Source organism: Diceros bicornis, chromosome 12, assembly GCF_020826845.1.
Source record: "Diceros bicornis minor isolate mBicDic1 chromosome 12, mDicBic1.mat.cur, whole genome shotgun sequence".
NCBI classification, from domain to species: Eukaryota; Metazoa; Chordata; class Mammalia; order Perissodactyla; family Rhinocerotidae; genus Diceros; species Diceros bicornis.
Window position 1 is genome coordinate 74609773 of NC_080751.1, and position 22173 is coordinate 74631945.

Here is a 22173-nt window from a genome sequence, read left to right on the forward strand (position 1 = left end):
TGTGCAACGTGCCCAAATAAATCGACACACTGCTTCCTTCACCAGAATGTCGCTCTCTCTGCAAAAACTGTTAGCTGACACAAATGTGTGCTCAGTGACATGGCAGCCTTACCCCTGGGACTAGCTCCTAATTCTTAGCAGAGCAATGATAACAGCCCAGAGCTGCGATAGCTGTGGTCTGTCTGAGGACGGTTGCTCTAGACTCTTGTATTGTCACATGTAAGAGGTAAGACAGCGCTCAGCTGCTGCTAGGCTCAAGGATTTACATTTGTAACAATCTGTGGGTAAAACCATAATTGCTGTTGTACTGATGAGAAAAAAGACAAGTGGAGGATATAGACCTTACCTTGACTAATTCAAAATGAGAAAAATCACGTATCTAACCATTATCCTTCAGTGTCAAGCCCATGGTTTGCACCCACTATTCAGTTTTTACCCTGAGAGAATCGTCGTCCGGGGGAGGAAGATGCAGCTATTCCATCTTCACAGCCTCGGGCTGAGCACTGCTGAAGGAAGCTCTCTCTTACTCTGCCTGGTCCTGTATGTCTCATTGGTACTTGCGCTTATTTACAAGGCTTATGTTCTGTTTTGCTCCCCCTTTCAAAGGGAAACCCATTCAAGTAGTCACTTACATACAGTAGCTGCGAGTCTTTGGGAAGGAGCACCTAGCTTCACAATCAGGACAGAGGCTTTCCTTTTCCCCCTGAAGCTGGATTGACTAAATCACACTGGACCAGCATCAGAGGTTGGCAGGTCTCACAAAAGACTGTCCTACATCCAGGCAGAGCCAATGTTTTTCACTCAGGAAGACCCACTGTACTGTGAAGGTCAATCTGGGCACTAAATAACACACCATCAAACAACTCTGGTCCCCCAGGTAATATCTTAAAGAGACAGGGCTCAGCCTGGAAGCAAAAGGGAGCTCAAGGGTCCTGTGCTCTCCACCCACCCATGGGTCGGACTCTGTTGCACAGTCCTAGGGGAGTGCAAGGAAATGAAAAGGAAGCGTCTATGTACCTCACAATAAGATAAACTCATTTTACATACTCTTCCCAACCAAAGCACAGCTCATCCATCTAGTCCGAGCGTGAATTTGGTTATCCATCACACAAGTGGGCATCTAAGTCCCATGCACCAAGTAAAGAAGGGAGGATCTCTATTGTGAGCATCTTTGTCGTCAGTGTGGACTTTTCTCAGAGTGATTATCCTTTCCTTGCCCCTCTCCTGTATCTGACAGATCTCTCTAGCTCCACCGTAGCAGAGTACATACTGGCCCACCACTGCCCCACGTCATGAACCCTCCCTTAGGTGCTGTCTCTGTAACTTAGGGGAAAAGAGTAGACACTTACTGAGCACTTGCTTCCTGCCAAGTTTTGAACTGGGTGCTTTTCATACATTCATTCCATTCAATCTTACAATATCTCTGCCGGGTTATCTCTGCCAGATGCTGGCCACTGCATCAGTGGGTTTCAGTCTGCTTCAGGAATCCATAATCACCCATCTAGAGGCCTTTATCCCCCAATGATTCTAATCTGGCCTTCCCAATTCTTACTGTTCCTAAACTACAATCAATAGCTATGATTTACACAATCTAGGTTGCCTTGCACTTTAACTTCCCCCACACAATATTTTTTCTCTTAAAGGTCATCATAAGCAGCGGCTGTGAATTATACTACCTGCCAATGTCTATTTAGGATGGACGCCAGGATGTTAATTTTATACTGTGATTTGATCCCAAGTTAACTCACATTCCGCGGATGGTTGTGTTGTAGGAATTGTAGACATCCTGGCTGAGGGCCTGAGGATCCTGATGTTTACAGCTAAGGCTGTGTCCCGGGGAGCGCAGTGTAATTGGTTTCTGAAATATCTGTACTGCAGGACGAGAGTTACCAGAGAAATCTAATCCCCTTTCGCCTCCACAGCAACCTGGAGCATTAACAAGGAAGTGGCCACCTAGGCAGAATCCTGGGGCACCTGTTGCCTCCAAGTGGCACAGGAAGGGGAGGCTAATTGGGTTTGAGGTCTAATTGCCCTCAGGTTTTAGGGCTTTCAGCTGATGTTAGTTTGGATGCCAATTAAGTTCCTATTTCCTTTTTCATAAGAAAAGTCTTCGGAGGAAATGATGGTTTTATTTCTTTTCAAGGTTGCACGTCTCCCTTATTGACCCTTTGTTTTATTGTGAGCCGCTTAATGCATTGTTGGCTGATGCAGAATTAAGCTCAATTCGTAAAATCAACTGAGCTCAAACAATGCCCCTGGTGAGATGTGGTGAATCTACCTGTTAGACTTAAAGCAAAAAATGTGAAGTGAAATAAGAAAAAAAAATAAAGCTAGCTCGTAGTTGCATAATGCTTTATTGTTTCCACAGAATGTGGAGAATGAGTACCAACCTAGACAAGGCAGAATAAGACAATGTTCTATGGAGATTTGGAGGATGTTTTTGTTTTTGTTTGTTGTTTGTTTTGCTTTATTGACACTTTGTCCTATGTGTGTGTGTGTGTGTGGTGGCGGGGGGCGGGGGAGTGTGTATTGGCTGCAATGGTTAATGGTCCACTCAATCTGAACTTTCATTTCTATCAGTATGGGGGAAGTAAAAATTTACTTGAAAAGACAAATACCATTGCCTCTAATGGGAACAATATATAATATTTCAATGTCATTAAATTCTTTGTTATGAAGTTATGATACTAACTTTTAATTCATTTATATTAAAATTATTTTAATGCACTTAGTTTTTTAAATGCACTTGGTGAGGATAGTATTATCTTTTCTGTTCCAATCTGAATGCTTCGTATTTCTTTATCATAATACAAATTTAAATACTCTCACTGTGTACACATACCCAGATCCTGGATACCCCTCTTAGCAGAAAACTTGTGTCAGCTCACATTCCTGCCTTAGCCCATAAATCAAAAACTCTGGTTCCCTCAGAACCACTAGGGAGAAAAAAATGTGACCTTCTCAACACTCTGACTCCTCTTCTTAGAAAAAGATGTGACTGACCTTATGGTGAGACTGGAGAAAGGAGACTGAGTTGCATATCAGAGACAGTTTTGACCCTTCCAGGGGATCCATTGACCCACACAACTACCCTCTCGTGCCTGCCTCCACATTCCTCTATTCTTTTCACCAACCAGGAGAGGCTCGACTCCCTTGTGGAGCCACCTTGCCCGGGATTAGGATGTCTGTAATTCTTCTTGCCATTTCTCCTCACCCTACAGTTGGTTGGCACTTGGTTGTGTGTGCCCAGAGCACAACAGACTACAGTTTCCCAAAGTTTCTAGGCTTGCGTCCTCAAGTCCCATATCAGTCTACTCCCCTCTGCCAACTCCAAAATTTAGGCTTATTATTTTCACTCCTCACTTTGAGTAAATGAAAGCAGGCTTAAAACCTTTATTTGTATTAGACAACAAGAAGAATGGAGATGGACAGTCTAGGTCTAAATAACTACCTTTCAGTGTTAACCAAGACTAAACTCCGTCGATCTTTCCATTCTGCACACTTCCAGTGCAACTTTTCGGCACATGATTGCAAGATTCATGGTGCCCTATCTTTATTCTAATGAAGAAGAAGAGGAAAAAAGATGAAGAAAGGAAAAGGACAACAGATTCAAGAAACAGGCCAATCGAGACCGTCCTTTCAAAAAGCTTATCCTGGAAGCCACACCTGGAGACATCTGCTTACCTCTATGTGGCCAAAATGGGGTGACGTGACTACTCCCACTTGTAATGGGGTTTAGTATCAGGGAAGGATAGTGAAGGGCACATTAATAATTCAAAATTGGGGTTGCTTTTTCTAATGTTTTATTATCAAAATTTTCCACCCTATAGAAAAGTTGGAAGAATGACACAATGAAGACTCATGTATACAACCCCCAAATTCTGCAATTAACATGTGCTATATTATGTGCCTTATTCCTTATCTATCCACTATCCATCCTTCCGTAATCCATTAATCCATCTTATTTGTTTACATCTTCCTAATGAATAATGATTTTAAATGATTCTTCATAAGCTTTCTGGCTATTTGTATGTCTTCTTTGCAAACACATCAAAAATATATGCCTATTCTTTTATTGGAGTGTGCATTTTATTATTGACTTGTAGGAGTTATTGATATATTTTGGATATAAGTCCTTTAACATTCATATAGACAAATACTGGGTACTTGGTATTCAAAGACAAATAAAATTAATGCCATCCCCTACATAAAACAGGTTTTAGATCTAGCCTGGGTTAGGTCAATTAATGATTCATACCTTTTCTGAACTTGTTTTGAAAAATATTTTCGGTGTCTACCTTGACACCGAAGCCTTATCACAGAGTCACAAAATCCCAGGCTGGCATGGTATATTAGTATCCTAGGGCTGCTGTAACAAAGTACCACAGACTGAGTGGCTTAAACAACAGAAACATATTGTCTCACAGCTCTGGAGGCCAGAGTCTGAGACCAAAGTATGGGCAGGGCCATGTTCCTTTGAAGCTCTCCTGCCTTCTGGTGGTTTGCTGACAATCTTTGGTATTTCTTGGCTTGTAGACTCCCCCAGTCTCTGCCCTCATGTGCACATGGATTCTCCTTGTGTGTGTGTGTCTGTGTCCAATTTCTCTTTTTTATAAAGTCACCAGTCATTCTGGATTAGGACTCACCCTGATGACCTCATCTTAACTAATTGCATCTGCAAAGAACCTACGTCCAAATAACGTCACATGAACAGGTACTGTGCTTTTCTTCAACAACACAAGAGCAAATAACATTTGCTACTCACAGCAGAACACTGCCATTAAACAGAGAGTGTTTTCTTGGGGGTTGGCATAATGGAAGGAGGAATTGCTATGCACTGTTGCTGAACAAGATCAGGGAACAAAACATCAACAGCCCATGGTCTAATTCACATTTGAGTAAAGTAGTAAAAAAGAAAGGAAAAGAAATGTCTAGGTGGAGAGAGGTAGGGAATAGGGCAGGAAAGATAAAGAAAGAAGGGTATTTTAGGAAGACAGGGAAGTTATCCTTATTATGCAATGTTTGCTAAAAGCTTCTATATCTCATGATTCCATCCTAAATCCACTGAGTGGCCAATGCAATTATTTATGACATAATCAAGTCTCTATATTAAGATACCTTTTTATCCACAAGTTTCCCCTAGCACGACCAGCTGTCAGAGATGTCTACATTCCCACTGCGCTATTAGTGACTCCTTTTGACAAAAAACTGAAGCCTCCTTTCTGATGGAATATATATATTTAAAACAAAGTTCCTTTGAACTTATACATATAAGACTTTGATTTTTATGACACAACCAAAAAAGAAAAAGCAACAAAGAAATAATAGTGAAATAATATAATAAGAATGAAAAATAAAAAGCAAATATGATTATCTTTTAAAATATTTTAGCCTACAATTACTTTTCCTAAATACAATTTCAAAAGCAATCACCACAAATCTGAACATTTGCTTGATCATCTGGTTGGCAAATGCTGTTGTATGAACAACGGAAGGCGGGCAAAAGGCCCTTGCAGCGTAGCTCGTCTGGATTCAGGGATTTGGGGCACCTCCTGTCGCTCTCCAGAGAATATATCTTGTAATTATGTGGGAGAAATGTCAGGGAGAAGGAACAGCTAGAAACAGAAGATTGAGATCCCGATGCAGTGAGAACAGAGTTAGGACTCCTGACGGTGTCCTTCAAGATGTACCTGAAGTCCATGTGACTCCCCCTCTGCATGATCAGCCCAAGGAGGGCGTTCCTTCTGTAAAGCAGGGCGACACTCCACCACACGGGGTGAGTTCAGCTCCAGTGGTGCATTGATGAGTCACCCTTTATCCTGCCTCCTCCACTTCTCCAGCTCAGGAGGAACGAGCACCTTGAAGCCTACATAGTGTTGCCTGTGAAAAAGCGTTTTATTTCTGTCTTCCTCTGTCTCTCCCAACCCTATCTGGGAGTAAGAGATTAAGGCACATAAGAATACAATCTATAATGAACGCTTTTTATACCAGAATGAGATGCCCTCCTAGACAACAAAGCTTCTTGCATAAAATATAGAGATATTTTCAGGTCAAAGAAGTAGATTGAAGTACAAAAGATAGTCTCCTCAAGTGGAGACAAAATCACTTAACCATCCATTTTTCCCTAATATCTCCTAAACTGCTCACTAGTATTTTTAAAATAACAGAATGCATCTTGTTGGTGTTTAAGAATTAAAGAACAATCAGTTCAACATTTAAAAATGAGTATTCAACTCTGTCTTTATATTGAATCACTTAGGATGCTAGTTTAAAATATATTAATTTCGGGGTGGCCCGGTGGCACAAGCAGTTAAGTGCACGCGCTCCACTGTGGCAGCCCCGGGTTCACTGGTTGGGATCCTGGGCGCACATCAACGCACTGCTTGGCAGGCCATGCTGTGGCGGCATCCCATATAAAGTGGAGGAAGATGGGCATGGATGTTAGCCCAGGGCCAGTCTTCCTTAGCAAAAAAAAAAAAAAAAAAAAGAGGAGGATTGGCAGATGTTAGCACAAGGCTGATCTTCCTCACAAGAAAAAAACTATGTATATATATTAATTTCCAGTATCCACCCTAGAAATTTGGATTTGTCTGTCTGGTGTGGGGCCTGGGCATTGGTATATTTTTAAAAGATCCCCAAGTAATTCACTATGGACATAGGTAGGGTTGAGAACCACTGGTCTATCATATGCAAATTCTAATTTTTTCAATTCTGAAACAAGTTTCTCTTTAATCCTTAACCAATACCCTACAATCTCCTCCAGAAAATAGAAGCAAAGGAAACATTTCCTCACTCATTCCAAGAGGTCAACTTTATGCTAATACCAAAACCAGATAAAAACATTACAAGAAAAGAAAACTACAGACCAATAACACTTATGAATATTGATGCAAAACTCCTCAAAAAATATTAAACTAAATCCAACAATATATAAAATAATTATATACCACTAGCAAGTGAGATTATTCCAGATATGCAAGCCTGGCTCAACATTAAAAACATCAATTGATGTAATCCACCATATCAACAAGCTAAAGTAGAAAAACCATAAGAGCATTTCAACTGATGCAGAAAAAGCATTTGAGAAAATCCAACACCAATTTATTATAAAACCTCTCAGCAAATTAAGAATAGAAGAGAATGTCCTCAGCTTGATACAGAACACCTACAAAAACCTATAGTTAACATACTTAATGGTGAGCGACCGGATACTTTTTCCCTCAGATCAGGAATAAGGGAAGGATGCCCTGTCTCACCACCAGTGCTTGTCGACATAAAAACATCAATTGTTTTCCTGTATATCAGAAATGAAAAATTGAATTTGAAATTTAAAAATCAATATCATATACAATAGTACCAAAAAATGAAATATTTAGGTAAAAGTCTTACAAAATATGTACAAGATCAGTATGCATAAAACTACAAATCACTAATGGAAGAAAAAAGAAGATCTAAATAAATGGATATTCTGTGTTCACGGATTGGAAGATCCAATACTGTTAAGACATTGGTTTCTCCCAAATTGAATTACAGATTCTATGAAATCTCAACCAAAATCCCAGCAAGCAATTTTGTATATATTGACAAACTGATCCTAAAGTTTATATGGAAAAGTAAAGACCTGGAATACCCAACACAATTCTAAATAGGGTTAGCACTGGTGGAAGACCCTCACTACCCAATTTCAAGACTTATTTTAATGCTATAGCAACCAAGAGAGTGTGAGGAAATAGACAGATATGTTAAACAGAAAGGGGAGCCCAGAAATAGGTCTGCATAAATTCAGTAAAATGATTTCTGACAGAAGTGCAAAGGCTTTTTAAATGAGAAATGATAGTCCTTTCAACAAACGGTGCTGGAACATTTGGATTGCCCGTATGATTAGGAGAGGTGGACTTAACACACAGGCCTCACACCTTAAAAAAATGTTAACCCCAAATGGACCATAGAACTAATGTAAAACATAAATCTATGAAACATCTAGAAGGAAATATAGGAGAAAATATATGTGAATTTGGGTTTGGTGATGAGTTTTTATATACAACACCAAAATCAAGATCCATTAAAGGAAAAATTGATAAGCTAGATTAAAAACTTCTACTCAGGAAAAGATCATTTAGGGAATGAAAAAGCAAGCCACAGACTGGAAGGAAATGTTTGCAAAACACATATTTGATAAAGGTCTTGTTTTCAAAATATACAAAGAATTCCCAAAACTTAATAAAACTTAATAGTAATTTAACAAAAATTCAAAACAAAAACTCAATTAAAAAGAAATTTAAAAATGGGCAAATATCTGGACACTTCAAAAAGAAGATAGATGGCAAATAAGCATAGCAAACTAATTTTTAACATCATTTGTCGTTAGAAATTAAAACGATAATAAATTAAAACAATAGTAAGAGACTACAATATATCTATCAGCATGATTAACGTCCAAAAAATCTTGACAATACCAATTGCTGGTAAGGATGCAGAGCAACAGGCATTCTAGGTCACTGTTGGTGGGAATGCAAAAAGGTACAACCATTTTGGAAGATAATTTGGCAGCTTTTTAAAGAGCTAAACACAGTCTTGCCACACGATCCAACAATCAATCACACTCCTAGGTATTTACCAACTGGGTCAAAAATTTATGTCCACACAACACCATGCACATGAATGTTTGCAGCAACTTTATCAGTGCTCAAAACTGGAAGCAACCTTGCAAGAGTCCCTTAAATAGGTGAGTTAATATACAAACTCTGGTACACTCTTACAATACAGTAATATTTAGCAATAAAAAGGAATGAACTATCAAAGCCCACATAAATGTGGATAAATCTTATATGCATATTGTTAATTGAAAACAGCTAGCCTATGATTGCATATGCATGATTCCATTTATATAACATTCTGAAAAAGGCAAACTATAGAGATGATGAAAGATCAGTGGTTGCCAAGGTTTTGTGGGTAAGGAGTTGAATGGCTGCAGCTCAGGGAGTATTTTAGGGCAGTGAAAATATTCTGTATGAACCTGTGATGGTGGGTACATGACTCTGCATTTATCAGAAGTCATAGAACTTTACAGCACAAAAATTGAACCCTAAGGGAAGCAAATTTTAAAATATACATATTTAGCATGTTGGGGAATCCCAGGCTGGAATGCAGAATGTGAGGAAACACAATCCAACTGTATTACAAATGTATAAAAGGAACTGCACTGAAGGAGTTGGGGAAAAGGCCCTAAGGACCCAAGTCACTTTGGAAATGAGCGGAATCTGCACAACTAAAAGCAAAAGAGATTGTACAGAAATGCCGTACTCTAATTGACAACGCAGTTTCCCCCGGAGGATAAGTTTACAATTCTGTGACCACGCTGCCTCTGTACTCAAACTGAAAATTTAAATAAAGTGATGGCAAATGGTGGGAGAAATTCTAATCATTCCAATTAACAATATCAATGTCAGAGTCTATTTAAAAATGTATGCTACCAATAAGAGATACACTTTTAAGTATAAAAACACAGAACAATTAAAAGTGGAAAGATATAAAACACAACGTATAGACACCTATGAAACTAAAATAAAAACAGATTTTAATAATATAAAAAAATTTAAGGAAAGAAACATTACAGAGATAAAAGGGGGCCTTTCATAGTGCTAAAGAGGTCAATCCAATAGGAAGTTATCACAATACTAAATTGATAGGAATCCATATGTAGTTTCAACATGCATAGTGAATAGAACAAGCAAACAAGAAAATCAGTGAGGACATACAAGATATTAACAACATCATTTACAAAGCTTGACCTAACCACCTAAAATAAAAGGTACCCAATGTCAACAGAAGTTATATTCTTTTTAAGTGCTAATGCAGCTTGTACAAAAGTGTCCTATACAGGCCCATAAAGAAATCCTCGAGAAATCAAAGATTAAAATTATTCAGTTTGTCTTCTAATGATAAAAGTAGAAATCAATAATAAAACAAAATAACTAGAGAGTTCCTAGCCATATCAAAAATAAACAGTACAATTCTAAATATCCCAAAACTGAATCACAATAAATATTAACAAAATTTTTTGATCTAAATGGTAATAATGATGTTGCACATCAAAAACTTTGCAGTATGTTGATAAAGCAGTACTTAGAGGAAAATTTATAGCCCGAAATGCACATATTAGAGAAGAAGAAAGATTGAAATCAATCTAATTTTCCACCTCAAAAATCTAGAAAAAAATAACTAAATCAAAATAAAATGATAGTAAAAATAATAAATCACTGGGATCAAAAGTAAACATAAAATAGAGTAAATCAACAAAGCCAAAATTGGTTCTTTGAAGAGATTAATTCAGTTTATAAGTGACTGGCAGTGTAGACCAAGGAAAAAGAGAGAAAAGACAATATCAGGAATGAACAAGGATACATCATTAGAGATCCCAAATATCTAGGATTTGATCTTTCCTACATATTAAGAATGCTTCAGATTGGCTGTTGAAGGGTTAATTCAGTAGTTTAATGATTTCAGAGCATCTAGTCTTCCTCTCTGTTGCTAAATGTCTGCCACAGCTCTAGGCATTATATCCTCAAAGAACTGTGATCACAGGCATTAAACAGGACTGAGACTTTCTCCTTACCTGCCCTATGTTATCAAAAAGAAATTCTTTCCCAGAATCAAGCCAGTAGACTTCCTTTTATAGGTCATTATTCAGAACTGAGATTACATGCCCTTCAAATAGGGACCGTGAACATATACCATGACATCAAATGTTCCTCAATTATATTTAAAAATTTTTCAATGATCAAGAAAGAAGGAGAACAATTACTTTTGTGTAGGCAACAATATTCTCGGTCACATTTTAGCATTCTTCTCAGCCACATAAGTAAATATATTCTCTCTTTTGCAAAAGCTAGAGTTGTTTGTCGTTTACAAATGAAATTGTGTGGGCTGATACAAACTGGATCCTATTCACTGATTAGTATCTGTCCTTAGAAATCAAAATAATGAATGGACTAGCTACAAACCACCCACAATTGTTAAGGAAAAACATTTGTCTTTCATTGCCAACCATTCCTATGTCTGTGTTACAATACATTTTTATAAATAATCAAATGACATTTACAGTATTTTATAATGTGAATGTTATTTTCTTTACCCTGGTATATGCATAGAACAGGTACACAGGTATATAAAACGCAGGTCCGTTCAAGAAATACCTCCAGCTGCCTGCCATGGGCCAGATTCTCAGCTATGTAATGAATACACTGGCCTCAAGGAGCTCTCAGTCCATAACATGCGCAAAATCATTCCAATTTAATGAGGAAGGCGTTATATTAGAAGTAGAGGGAGCCAAAAGAGAACAGACAGGGGTCCAAGAAAAATCAGAAAAATGTTCCTGGAAGAGATGCATTGGGAAAAATATACATCCTAATGGTTGATCATGTGCTTTTTGTTGCTATAGCTTTACCCAAATAGAAATAGACACTGGCTGATGTTGTGTGGCTCATTCTTGAATTGCACTGTCTGTTTATGATGGAAATCTAGTGTGAAATGTTTACCCTGAACTGGGTGGTACACAAAATATTGATGCTATGATTGAATCAGAAATGTACTTGGATACCCTGCATATCATATAGTTTGTTTCCTAAACAAATCTGGTTAAAGAAAACATCAAAGATATTTTTGACAAAAAAGAACTTTGGAAAATAAATTCAGTCCAGCTGACATTAAACTCTGCTCCTGTCAAACCAAACAGGATTTTAATGTTTCTTGCCTGTTAAGTATTAGTGAGGAATCTGTCCAAACAGTAAAAAATAAAATCCCACAGTCATTAAATCAAAGTAATTAGAACGCCAGTGATGGGTGAAAGTGGAATCAGATGTTCTTCCTCACTGGGAGCTATCAGTTGGCTGGGGTATTTGAAATCCGTGACTTCAGATGGAGACCTACAGCTAGATATTATGATAGAAGATTTTTTTGTTATGCTGTTTACATTGAGCTATATTTTTGTCTATTTCACACAGGGCATGAATTATATGGAGAAATTAGGTTTTTAGAAGCCATGTACTGGTCTTTTGATTGCAAACTATAGAAGCTAGCTGCTTATACATCAGTAGTCCCCAGATGTTGTAACATTTTCCTTATAAATTGCTAGTGTAGAATGCTTCTTTAGTTTAGGACTCTGGTACATTTTATTCCCTAACTCCCATAGCGGGGTGGAAATTCTATTAACCATGCTGTGCATTGTAAATCACCTCCACCAATGAGTAGAGTAAGAAGCCAGCAAAAACAGCAGCCACAGATGCCTCATGAATCAAAGGAGCACTAAATCCTGAGTTAATTGGTTGGATGGAGAGTGGCTTTCTTTGTTAAGCAGATTTTAACATTTCAAAATGTTTTTAAACATCTATTTTAATCCTGAATTACAATGTATATTGAGAAATTTACAGTATAAACTAATAAAACAATAGAAAAAAACTCCAGAAAAAAAATCAACAAAATTGGCTACTTTGTTGAGCCGTATATAAAAAGAAAACCCACAATTTTTAAGTGATCAATAGTATTTAGGATGGATACAGACATTGATATACCTTGCTTTTCTAAGTCTAATATTAATAAAAATAATACTAATTCCAAACGTGTGACATATGTTATAAACGGGTTAAACATAATCCATCACTACGTCACAGGCGAAATCCTCATGCTTTGGGGGCAATGTATGCCATAATCCTCACATGACTCTTAAGTATTATTACTTTCATCTTACACATGAGAAAATTATGGTCTTGCCTAACTCACATAGGCAAGTCTCCCACCAACTCACAACTACCAAAGGTGGTCTGGGGTTTGGACTGGGCGTGATAGAACCACAAAGCCAATGCTTTTAGCCACTTTCCTCTACCACCTCCCAACTTAGAAACATGACGTGTCAGGAAAATTTGTCTCATAATACAATTGTGGGATGATTTTATCAACAGTAATTTTCATGCTTTAATTTCATGCTATATCATCATTTTCAGAAATCCCCACTCCCATCAGTACTGTACCTCACAGGCATTGACAATGCTATTGGCATTTTACCACCCACCAGGGTCTTGGAGGACAGAGGGGAGAAGGCAGACCACGAGCCGTTCAGCATGGAGCCCGTGGGGAGCTGGTGCTATCTTCTCGTCATGGCCAGCTGTTGCCCTTTCACAGCCCTCCACACTGCCTCGCCGTGACACAGGTAAGCTAGACAGAGTGCCTGTAGGTAAGCAGTTCTTTCCCATTTCTTCTTATTCCGTCATCCGAAGTCCGTAATCAGGGGGGTGGTGGTGGAAGCTTCTGGAAGTTGGACAGAACATGCATGACACTGAGGGGTGGGGGCACCAAATCACCTTGTTCTGACTTAAAATTTTCAGCATACTGTTTATCCTGTGGGTAGCGAGAATATTGTGCCTCGAAGAGCCACCTGACTTACCCAAAAGTGTCACCTGGAAGAGAGAGCTTATTACCTGGTTCCTCCCAATGCCCCCAGGAAGAAGCCAGAGGGAGAGGAGGTATTGATACAGAGTGACTGCTCCATGCCAGCACGTGCTATCTCATTTAGTTTTCTCAGCAATCCCGTGTGACGTGTATTAATATCGCTGTCTTACAGATTGGAAAAGTGAGTCGTGGTATGGCCGTGTTCCTTGATCAAGGTCACAGACTTTGAGGGTGTCAAAATCCAAGGCACCTAGCTACCCTGAGAGGACAGACAGAGTACCTCTGAGGAGACAAGATTCCTGAAGACGGACCCTATGGAGCTTGGGCATTTTGTCCAGGATGGTCCTGGATAAATGTATAGTTCCAGCTGACTTTATTTCTCTCAACTTGACACACTGACATAATTAAAGTGAGTTTCTCTGCCATGATTAAAGAGTCAGTTTCTCTCTTGCACCTCAAATTCAGAAGACTGACCCTGTGATTCAGTTAATTAGGCAGATAATGTCCTCAAAGAGTGTGTTTTCCACCCTAAATATATCAGAAAGACTGTCTGTCTGACTTCTCTTTTAGTCATGGCCACTTTTTAGAATTTGACTGATTGAGAAAGAGCACAGGAATCTTTTTGCCATACCATTTCAGCTGCCAGGAAATCAGCAGAATGAGTATACATCCAGGAAATATAGGGGTTTATTGGAAAGTCTAAAAATGTAACTACAGACCTGGAAATCTGTGCAAGTTCAACACAGTGTTTAAAGCATTTTGAGATGGACTTTTCTGCAGACATTTTCTTTCAAACAAGTATTCTGCCGTGGTGTATTTGACTGTCGACTGCGTCAATACGTCGGTTCATTTGTGGACCGCAGAAAGACCAGGAGATGGACTGTCAGAATAACCAGTTTCAGGACCTAGTTCTGCCACAGGATAGTGGTAACTCCTCGAAAATTAAACTCTAAGTTTTAGTCTCCTTACTTTTCAAATGATGAAGAGAAAAATAAGAACCTCACTAGTTTATTTTGAGAGTCATATGCTATTTTTTGTGTGAAATAAATAAATAAAACTGTAAGGCACTAGGTTATTACTAGGCACTGGATTATTACAGTATTATTACTAGCACTATTGTTATAATAATTATTATTATTACAAAGATATGTAGTTGGCTATCTAATGTGATGTAAGGCTTCATTGTAATTAGTTACGTGATGTGACATAAGGGACTCCATGCTGTAGCAACTTCACTGGGAGTCATTGGAAAGAGAAATGGTTTGGGGAGGGGCAGCGAACTGCGCACTGGTTGTCTTGCGGAAAAGGACCTTAAAAGGCAAGAGTGAGTATAAAATGCATGCTTTGTCAAGCTTCTAGGTGGAATTAGCTCCTGAGACTGGAAGCACATATCCTCCTAACAAAGTGTCTGATTGATGTGAGTTCCAAAGGGGCCGCTGACTAACACTTTCCCCTGCAGGCAGCAGGCTCTAATGGGCGCCTGTCATCCCCACACTCCGCAAGTTAATGTTCCCAAAGTTATCAGCCTTGCATCTATGACCTCTGGCTGGAACCTGTGTTATTTGTGTTATTGAGAAATGATCTCCTTCCGTATCGAGCTCTTGTGGACAGAAACTAATGTTTGTCTGCTGAGCACACTAATGCACTTGGTTTTCCATTTGTGTTTACTCTAGAGGACACCCTGATCGAGGTTTGGAATTCACACAGAGAAACTCACCTACTTTCTGACACTCTCAGAATTGCTACTACAGCAATCAGGCTCGGATTTCCATCAGCAAATGTGCACAAGGCTGATGTTTGGGAGACAATGAAAATACCTTTCCTGGGGACCCTTCCTGTCTGAAGATGAGAAAAGGAATGTCTGACTTGAAAACCAGACACAGAAGACCAAGGCGGTCCATGTGGTCCTAAAGTGAACTGATGCAGTTTCTTTTGATTTTTCAATAAATCTTTTAGCCCATGGTTTAATCCATGAATGGAACTAGAGCAATGCTGCCCATCTGAACTGAGTGCCCAGAGTGAGCAAAGCCTCAATCCATTAGATACTGAGAAGCTGGGCCATGAGGCAGGGTCTCTTAGGACAGCTGCACTAGATGCTTCTGCTCCCACTTCCTCACGTGGCCACTCCTAACTCCCAAGAAGTGCACAGTTTTGTTGGGGGGCAGCTTTGGGGAAGAAGAAGCTTTTTTTCTCTGAAACAAGCTATGGGTCACAGTAATGAGGTGTTTTACACCATGACAAGCTCGGAATGAGCAAGTATGTCATGTCTCAGGGCCTTGATGATCGCTGCAGACACAGAAGTGAATAATCTTCTCTGCTCTAACAGAATTCACTTTCAATAATATAATGTGATAAGAACTTTAATACAGGTCTGCACAGACTGCTACATGGGGAATCATGAAGGACTTCGCAGGTAGGTGACGTTTAAGCAGGGTTTAGAAAGATGAATGGAGTTTTCCAGTTGGGGAAGGGAGGAATGATGGCATAGGGATTTGTATGTTGAAATATATGGTGCTCTGGAGAGACTTGGAGTATTCCCGAGACCATGGAATGATATTTGTTTTGTGTGTGTGTGGGGAGGAGAGTGGCCACAGAGGAACTTGAGACTGGGTAAAGTATTGAAAGCCTTATAATACTCTTCATACTTTGTCCTGTGCACAGAAGGGGACAACAAAAGCTTTACTTAGGAAATAGATAGGAGGAATTGGCGTTTGGACATTCCAGCATGAAAAATGACAAGATCATGTGAATGTGGAAGGGCATAAGTGACCTTTGAAACGAGGGTGATTGGACTTCCAAGCTTAGAGGCTGATGGATGGATATATCATCCAGCAAGAAATGAACCCAGGAAGAAGACATTTGGATTTTGAAGCAAACAATAATGAGTTTAAGCTTGGAGGTATTTTAATCTATTTGTTTTCAGGACACAGGCAGAGGTGACACCACAAGCTAATGCATTTATGAGTGCACACAACGTGTACAGAGAAGTGGGGGTTTTCTGTTGTGCTTAAAGTGTGAGGAAAAGTGGCGGATGGTATGTCCTCAATGGTTGTTTGGAGCTAAATCATGAAAAGCCTTGAAAGACGGGCATCTGTCCATTAGAAAAGACAGTCAGCAGAATCTCGAATAATTATTATGGCAGCAGGAGAAATGGATATGAGTCATTTCATTTTTTAAAAATGACAGGAATGAGTCAAAGATGATTCCAAGTTTTCAAATACTGCTACAGGTCTTGGCTAGCATTCATTTTGTTACATGATATTAATTAGAATTGAGTGAATGTAACCATTACAAATTACGGTGGTGATTAGTGGGTCAGACTTCCAGCAAAGCCATGCATCTGGAACATATGCCCTCAACATAAAGGGAAAGGTTGGCTGAGCCACCCAACTGCCATAAAGTCAACTCAATTTATTCAACTGCCTAGATAAGGCTGGAGCAAACTAAAAGAGGGCACGCTGACAGATGACAAAAGAAACACTGGACATCAAAGGCATGATAGAGAAAAAAATATAAAAGGCGAAGAGTCTGAGGACATTTGGCACAATGGTAAATTTTTGGTGGTGGCCGTACAAATTGTTCTTGTTTAAAAATGGTGATTTTGACTCATGACAACAATGTTTAAATGCATAAAAATAGGTGTAACAAACTTTGGAATTGAATTCATAAATATTGTTAAAATTTTTTAAATGCTAAAATTTTCATTACCTAAAACATTTTATGTGTGTGAGTAATCTCCTTGCCAAAGGATATTGGACAAATAGGTGAACTGTGTATTAATAAGCAGAATTAATATGTGGAGAAATAGAAATAGAAACTATAACTTCTTTCTTTCCTTTATTGAACTCATTCAACTGAATTGTCTCTATTCAAAATTTTCTTCCACAGCTTCATCTTGTAATCCTATTTTGATAATGGAATTCTACAGTAATTAATATAATCAACTATATCAGGAATTCATTTGAGACGTAACCATTTATACAATCCTGTGTTTTATTGAGTTTCACTTACTGAAATAGAAGTTATGTCAAAACACACACAAGAGATGAAACAATGAAAATGAACCTCTCACCCCAGAATGTAAATACTAATGTGGATGTTTTAAGCTGTTTCTTCACATTTTTTTCATATTGAAGCAACATAATGCTTGTATCACAGCCATAGTCTCTATTATTATTATTATCATTATTACTGTTATTATTATTTTAATGCCAAGAGCCAGTGGTCTCTTTAATTGCTTCAGTGTTATTACTCTTATTAATTACCTATTCACCATAGAGAGTTTTAGACATCCAGATTGTATTTTGGAAGCCTGATAGCAGAATAAGTCTTCGGCTTTCAAATTATTCAATAAAAATTGAAGTACATAACATTTTCTACAATATTATAGTTAGAAGTATACATTTTTTGAGTAGATAGACTGGTCATTTATGGAATATGGGATTAAGTGCACTAAAAAAGCTATCCCTACCCCAAACCTAGATTCTGGGCAAGGGTCTATTTCTGATAGGATATTTCCTTCCAGCGGCAGCGTGAAGGGCCATCTGGTAAAATGTGGTTCAAGCCAAAGTCCCCAAGGGCAGCTGAAGTCAGGAGACTGAGCAGCTGTCCCAAAAGCAGGACGGGGATTGTAAAAGGAAGTCAAAATCTAGAATTAGACAAGGATGGAAATTGAACCATCCATTGCCCATAAACAATAAACACTGGTCTTTCTGGCTTAGAATTGTCTTTTCTGTTACATGACAAACCTATCCAATCTTGTTAAGATATTGTCATTGCTGTAAATTAAGAAAGTCAGTGTTGCAGTGGGAATTGAATGTTAGCTCAGACGGGATTCTTCTGGGGGCTTTCGAGGAAAGCATTATGATGGATTGCAAATGTTACAAGTTGTCTGATCTTTTCAAAATTATTCTAACTTTCATAATACTCATCTTCCTCACCTGTGAAATGGAAATAATAAAAACAACAGCACAATATTGTTGTGAACATTAAATAGATAATAAAGATTTACGGTAGTTGACACAGAGGAGGTGACATATGATGTTAATCCGTCAGCCCTTCCTTTTAAAATGGAAACATTGCTCAGGTCTTAAGTCTATTGCAAGGCACATGGGTACACTTAGAACTTCCAACCTTTCATTTTCATGTCAAATCTCAGTTATATATTGGAAGACATGGGGAAGGAATTCCTTGGCAAACTCTTTTCTGTGGGGTTGAATTCCTTGGCATCTATGGATTTCTATCTTGCAATAGATACCTGTTCTTAGTGGAAATAGAATACATGTTCTTTGCCCAAATCCTAGAATGTACCAAATATGAAGCAAAATATCCTCAGAAAGATAAACGGAGCAGTTTCACAGAGTCTCTGGTTGCATGGCATCATGACTGCTTCTGTGGCTCATGGGAGATGAGAGCAGAGGTTAAGACCTAAGAGCCCTTAAGAGCATTCTCTAAGCTTGTTATAGCAAAGGCAGAAGTTTCACTCCTCATGTAATAGGTATGGTTACCAGAAAACGGCTGGTGAGTGACACGGCAGTCTATCGAACTTTCTTAAGTAACTTTCAGAGGGGAAACTTAGAGAGGAAACAAGAGCAAATTTCATTTGCTTTCCGGAGTAGGGTAAGTACAGATGCTCTAGACTGTTCCTTCTCAAAGAGGAAGGATGTGGAGCGGAGAAGAGAGAAAATCCTATCAGACAAGAGAACACTCATTCAAGTGCTTCTTGATAAAATCTAGGTTGTAGCCCAGATTGCCAAAGACTCATTCTTCTAATATTTAGCTTCTTCTTGATGTTTGCAGAACAGCAGTAGAGCCCAGTGCCTAAGTTAGGAGGTTCACGGGCCATTGGCAGGCTGTTTATGATTGGAGCCATGTTTTCCACACCTTAGGATCAGGGAGTTTTCTGCTCCAGAATGAAGAAGGAAAGAATCTCCATACGGAAGAGATATAGGAGCCCACGGGGATGGTTGCCTGATGTTATAGAACCTGCATCCTGAAGGTGCAGATCTCATCGTCCTGTCTCTCGGGTTCCTCCAATTGTGTCATACAACTTCCCTATGGGTCTTCACTGTGCCAGGTACATGTGTTTTGCTTTGCAGAAGAGTTTGCTTTCATATTGTTTCCTAAATAAGAACAGCCATTATACTCTTGAACAAGTCATAAAGCTGCAAACTTTGTGGCTGTGGTTCGTTGACCTTGAAGTCATAAGGCAGAAATACTATGTACAACATAGGACTTTTCAGGTAAGGTCGTATTTCAGTGGCCTATGTGAAGGTCTATTTACATTCCCTAGACAAACCAAGAATTACTCTACCTTTTGGCACTTGGCTTCCATTCAGAAAAAAGAGAAGTTGCTTTCTCAGAGGCCATCCCAGGTCTGTTACCAGCATCTTGCCTGACACAGATCTCAGGATGGTCTGTGGGGAGCTCAGTTAATTGTCAGACTGTAAACAATGGACAGAAACTGACTGAAAACAGATATTCCATACTGCTTTAATTAGGTTTTGCTACTTGAGAATTCTCTTCAAAATAATAGTCTTAAAATTATGAACATATTTAACAAAAGGGCATATTGGCAATGCCTACTGTCAGACCTGGCAATTAATTGAACCAACATATGTATTGAGAACTGTAAGCGAGGTGCACCGCGTGTAGGACAGTGGGTGATAGGGCTGCCGAAGGAGGCCCCTGAGAACATGGAGGGGGCACAGAGCAGCCTGCTGAGCTGAGCCAGGGGCTGCAGGGGCTGCAGGAGGTGCAGAAATCAAAGAGAGCACATCACCTAAGACATTACACGAAAACACAAGAGATTCTAGGGTAAAATTCTACTTTAAGTAATGATCTATCACCTTCTTAATATCATCATCATAATTGATGCTCTGGAATGAATGAAGACAAATGAGTCATTAATACCTAGAAAGATGGTAGGCAATGATCATTTTAAAAGCAGAATAAGAGGGGCAATAGCTTAAATGCACCACCAGGAGTGGTAGAATGATTTGCTTGTTTTGGTAACATTTCTAAATGCATAAATGTTACTAATGGTTCAGTTTTTCTCTACAGCTTGCTATATAATAAAAAAAATAAGTTGGCATGGGTAACTAAAATTAAAAAAAAAAAAAAGAGGGAATCGCAGACAAGAGATGTCCTCAAAAAGCATTGTAATGGCTCAAAGGAACTGTTGGGAAGCTCCTGGATGAGGATCCATGACCCACTCAATGGTGGACACCACTGGACAGGACACTCCTAGGCCTTAGATGACCACCAGAGGTTCACAGAGCATGGAGCTGACACTACAAAGGACTCTGTCCCAAAGGTGAGGCTGCCATTCTTGGTGGCATAGAACAGAATGAGAAACTGTGGGGCTTCACCAAAAAGGCCTCACACATTCAGTTGGACAACTTATCAGAAGTGCTTTACTGGTTGATGCACCTTGTTTATCTGCTCAATTGGGTGACTCAGTTCTTAATATAGTGAAAGACCACATTTTATAAGCATGGAACAGTAGCGTCTCACTGACCAGTGCAGATAAAAGAACTAATAGAGAAACCTGGAGACATCCTAGTACAATGGAGGAAGGTGTATGATGACTTTACAGCCCATGATTGCAGGCTGCAGTTCTGTAAAAGTACTTCAAACCATTTGGAGGATGTATATGTAAGCTCTTAAACTGAACCCATTGTACTGCACACAGCCCCTAATGTCAAGTCTCAGTTCAGAGTCTGTGCCCGAGGGTACGACCAACAGGGGCTGAGTCCTTGGAGCATCCCCAATAGGTCATTTCACATGGATGCCTCATGACTGGCCAGCTGGCTCTGAGGGGTACAGTCTGAGCAGTCAAAGAAATGTGGTACTCCAGAATGATTCTGAATTCTTAGGTGTTCTCTAGTCTAGTGCACCAGCATATTTTGCTGGGCACCTGTTAATATTCAGAGTTGAAACTATGGGACAACCAATGACAAAGATTCTCTCCTTGACCCAACTCTAGCCAGGCTCCTCTGAGCCCTCTTCTCAATCAGTATACTGATATACTCCCACTGGCAATTCCTGGGACAATTTGGGGATCAAAATAAAAACTGTTGTTAATGGATTATAACCCAATGGATAAAACAAGGAAACCCAAGTTCCTATTGATATAAATAAATATATGAGGAACTTACATGCTTGTTGAGGAAAGGGATGTTTAAAGTACCTCCCCACAAAATACTTGTTAATTACAAAATATGAAAGAGTAAGTTGAAAATGGAGGAGCCTGCGAGATGCCCCCTTCATCGAGTGATCAAAGTTAGCATCATGAGCAATGGGACAAACCAAAGCCATGTGCCGCTGTTTAGGATGCTCTAAAGACACAGAATCACTTCTGTGGCTTTACCGCCAAAGATGCCTGGCCTGGATGCAATCTTGAGCAATCATCAGACAATTACAGATCGAGGGCCATTCTACAAAATGACAAACCCAAGGTTGTTAAAAGTGCCAAGTTTATGAAAGTCAAGGAAAGCCTGAGGAGCAGTTTCACGTTGTAGGAAATGAAAGAGAGATTGCAACTAACAGCAATGTGTGACTCTGAAATAGATCCTTTTCTATAAAGGACATTTGTGACAATTGGAGAAGCTTCATTGGCTTTGCGAATTTCCTTATTTTGATGGTTGTGTCGTGGTTATATAGGAGAATATATTGTTTGTACAAAAAACTACACTAATGTATCCAGGAGTGATGAAGCATCAGGTACAC

General features: G+C 39.1%; 1 pseudogene; it reads left to right on the forward strand.

Annotated features, from left to right (window-relative positions):
• Positions 1-18942: 18942 nt before the first annotated feature.
• LOC131411736 (cytokine receptor-like factor 3) lies at positions 18943-21400 on the forward strand (annotated as a pseudogene).
• The last annotated feature ends 773 nt before the right edge of the window (positions 21401-22173 follow it).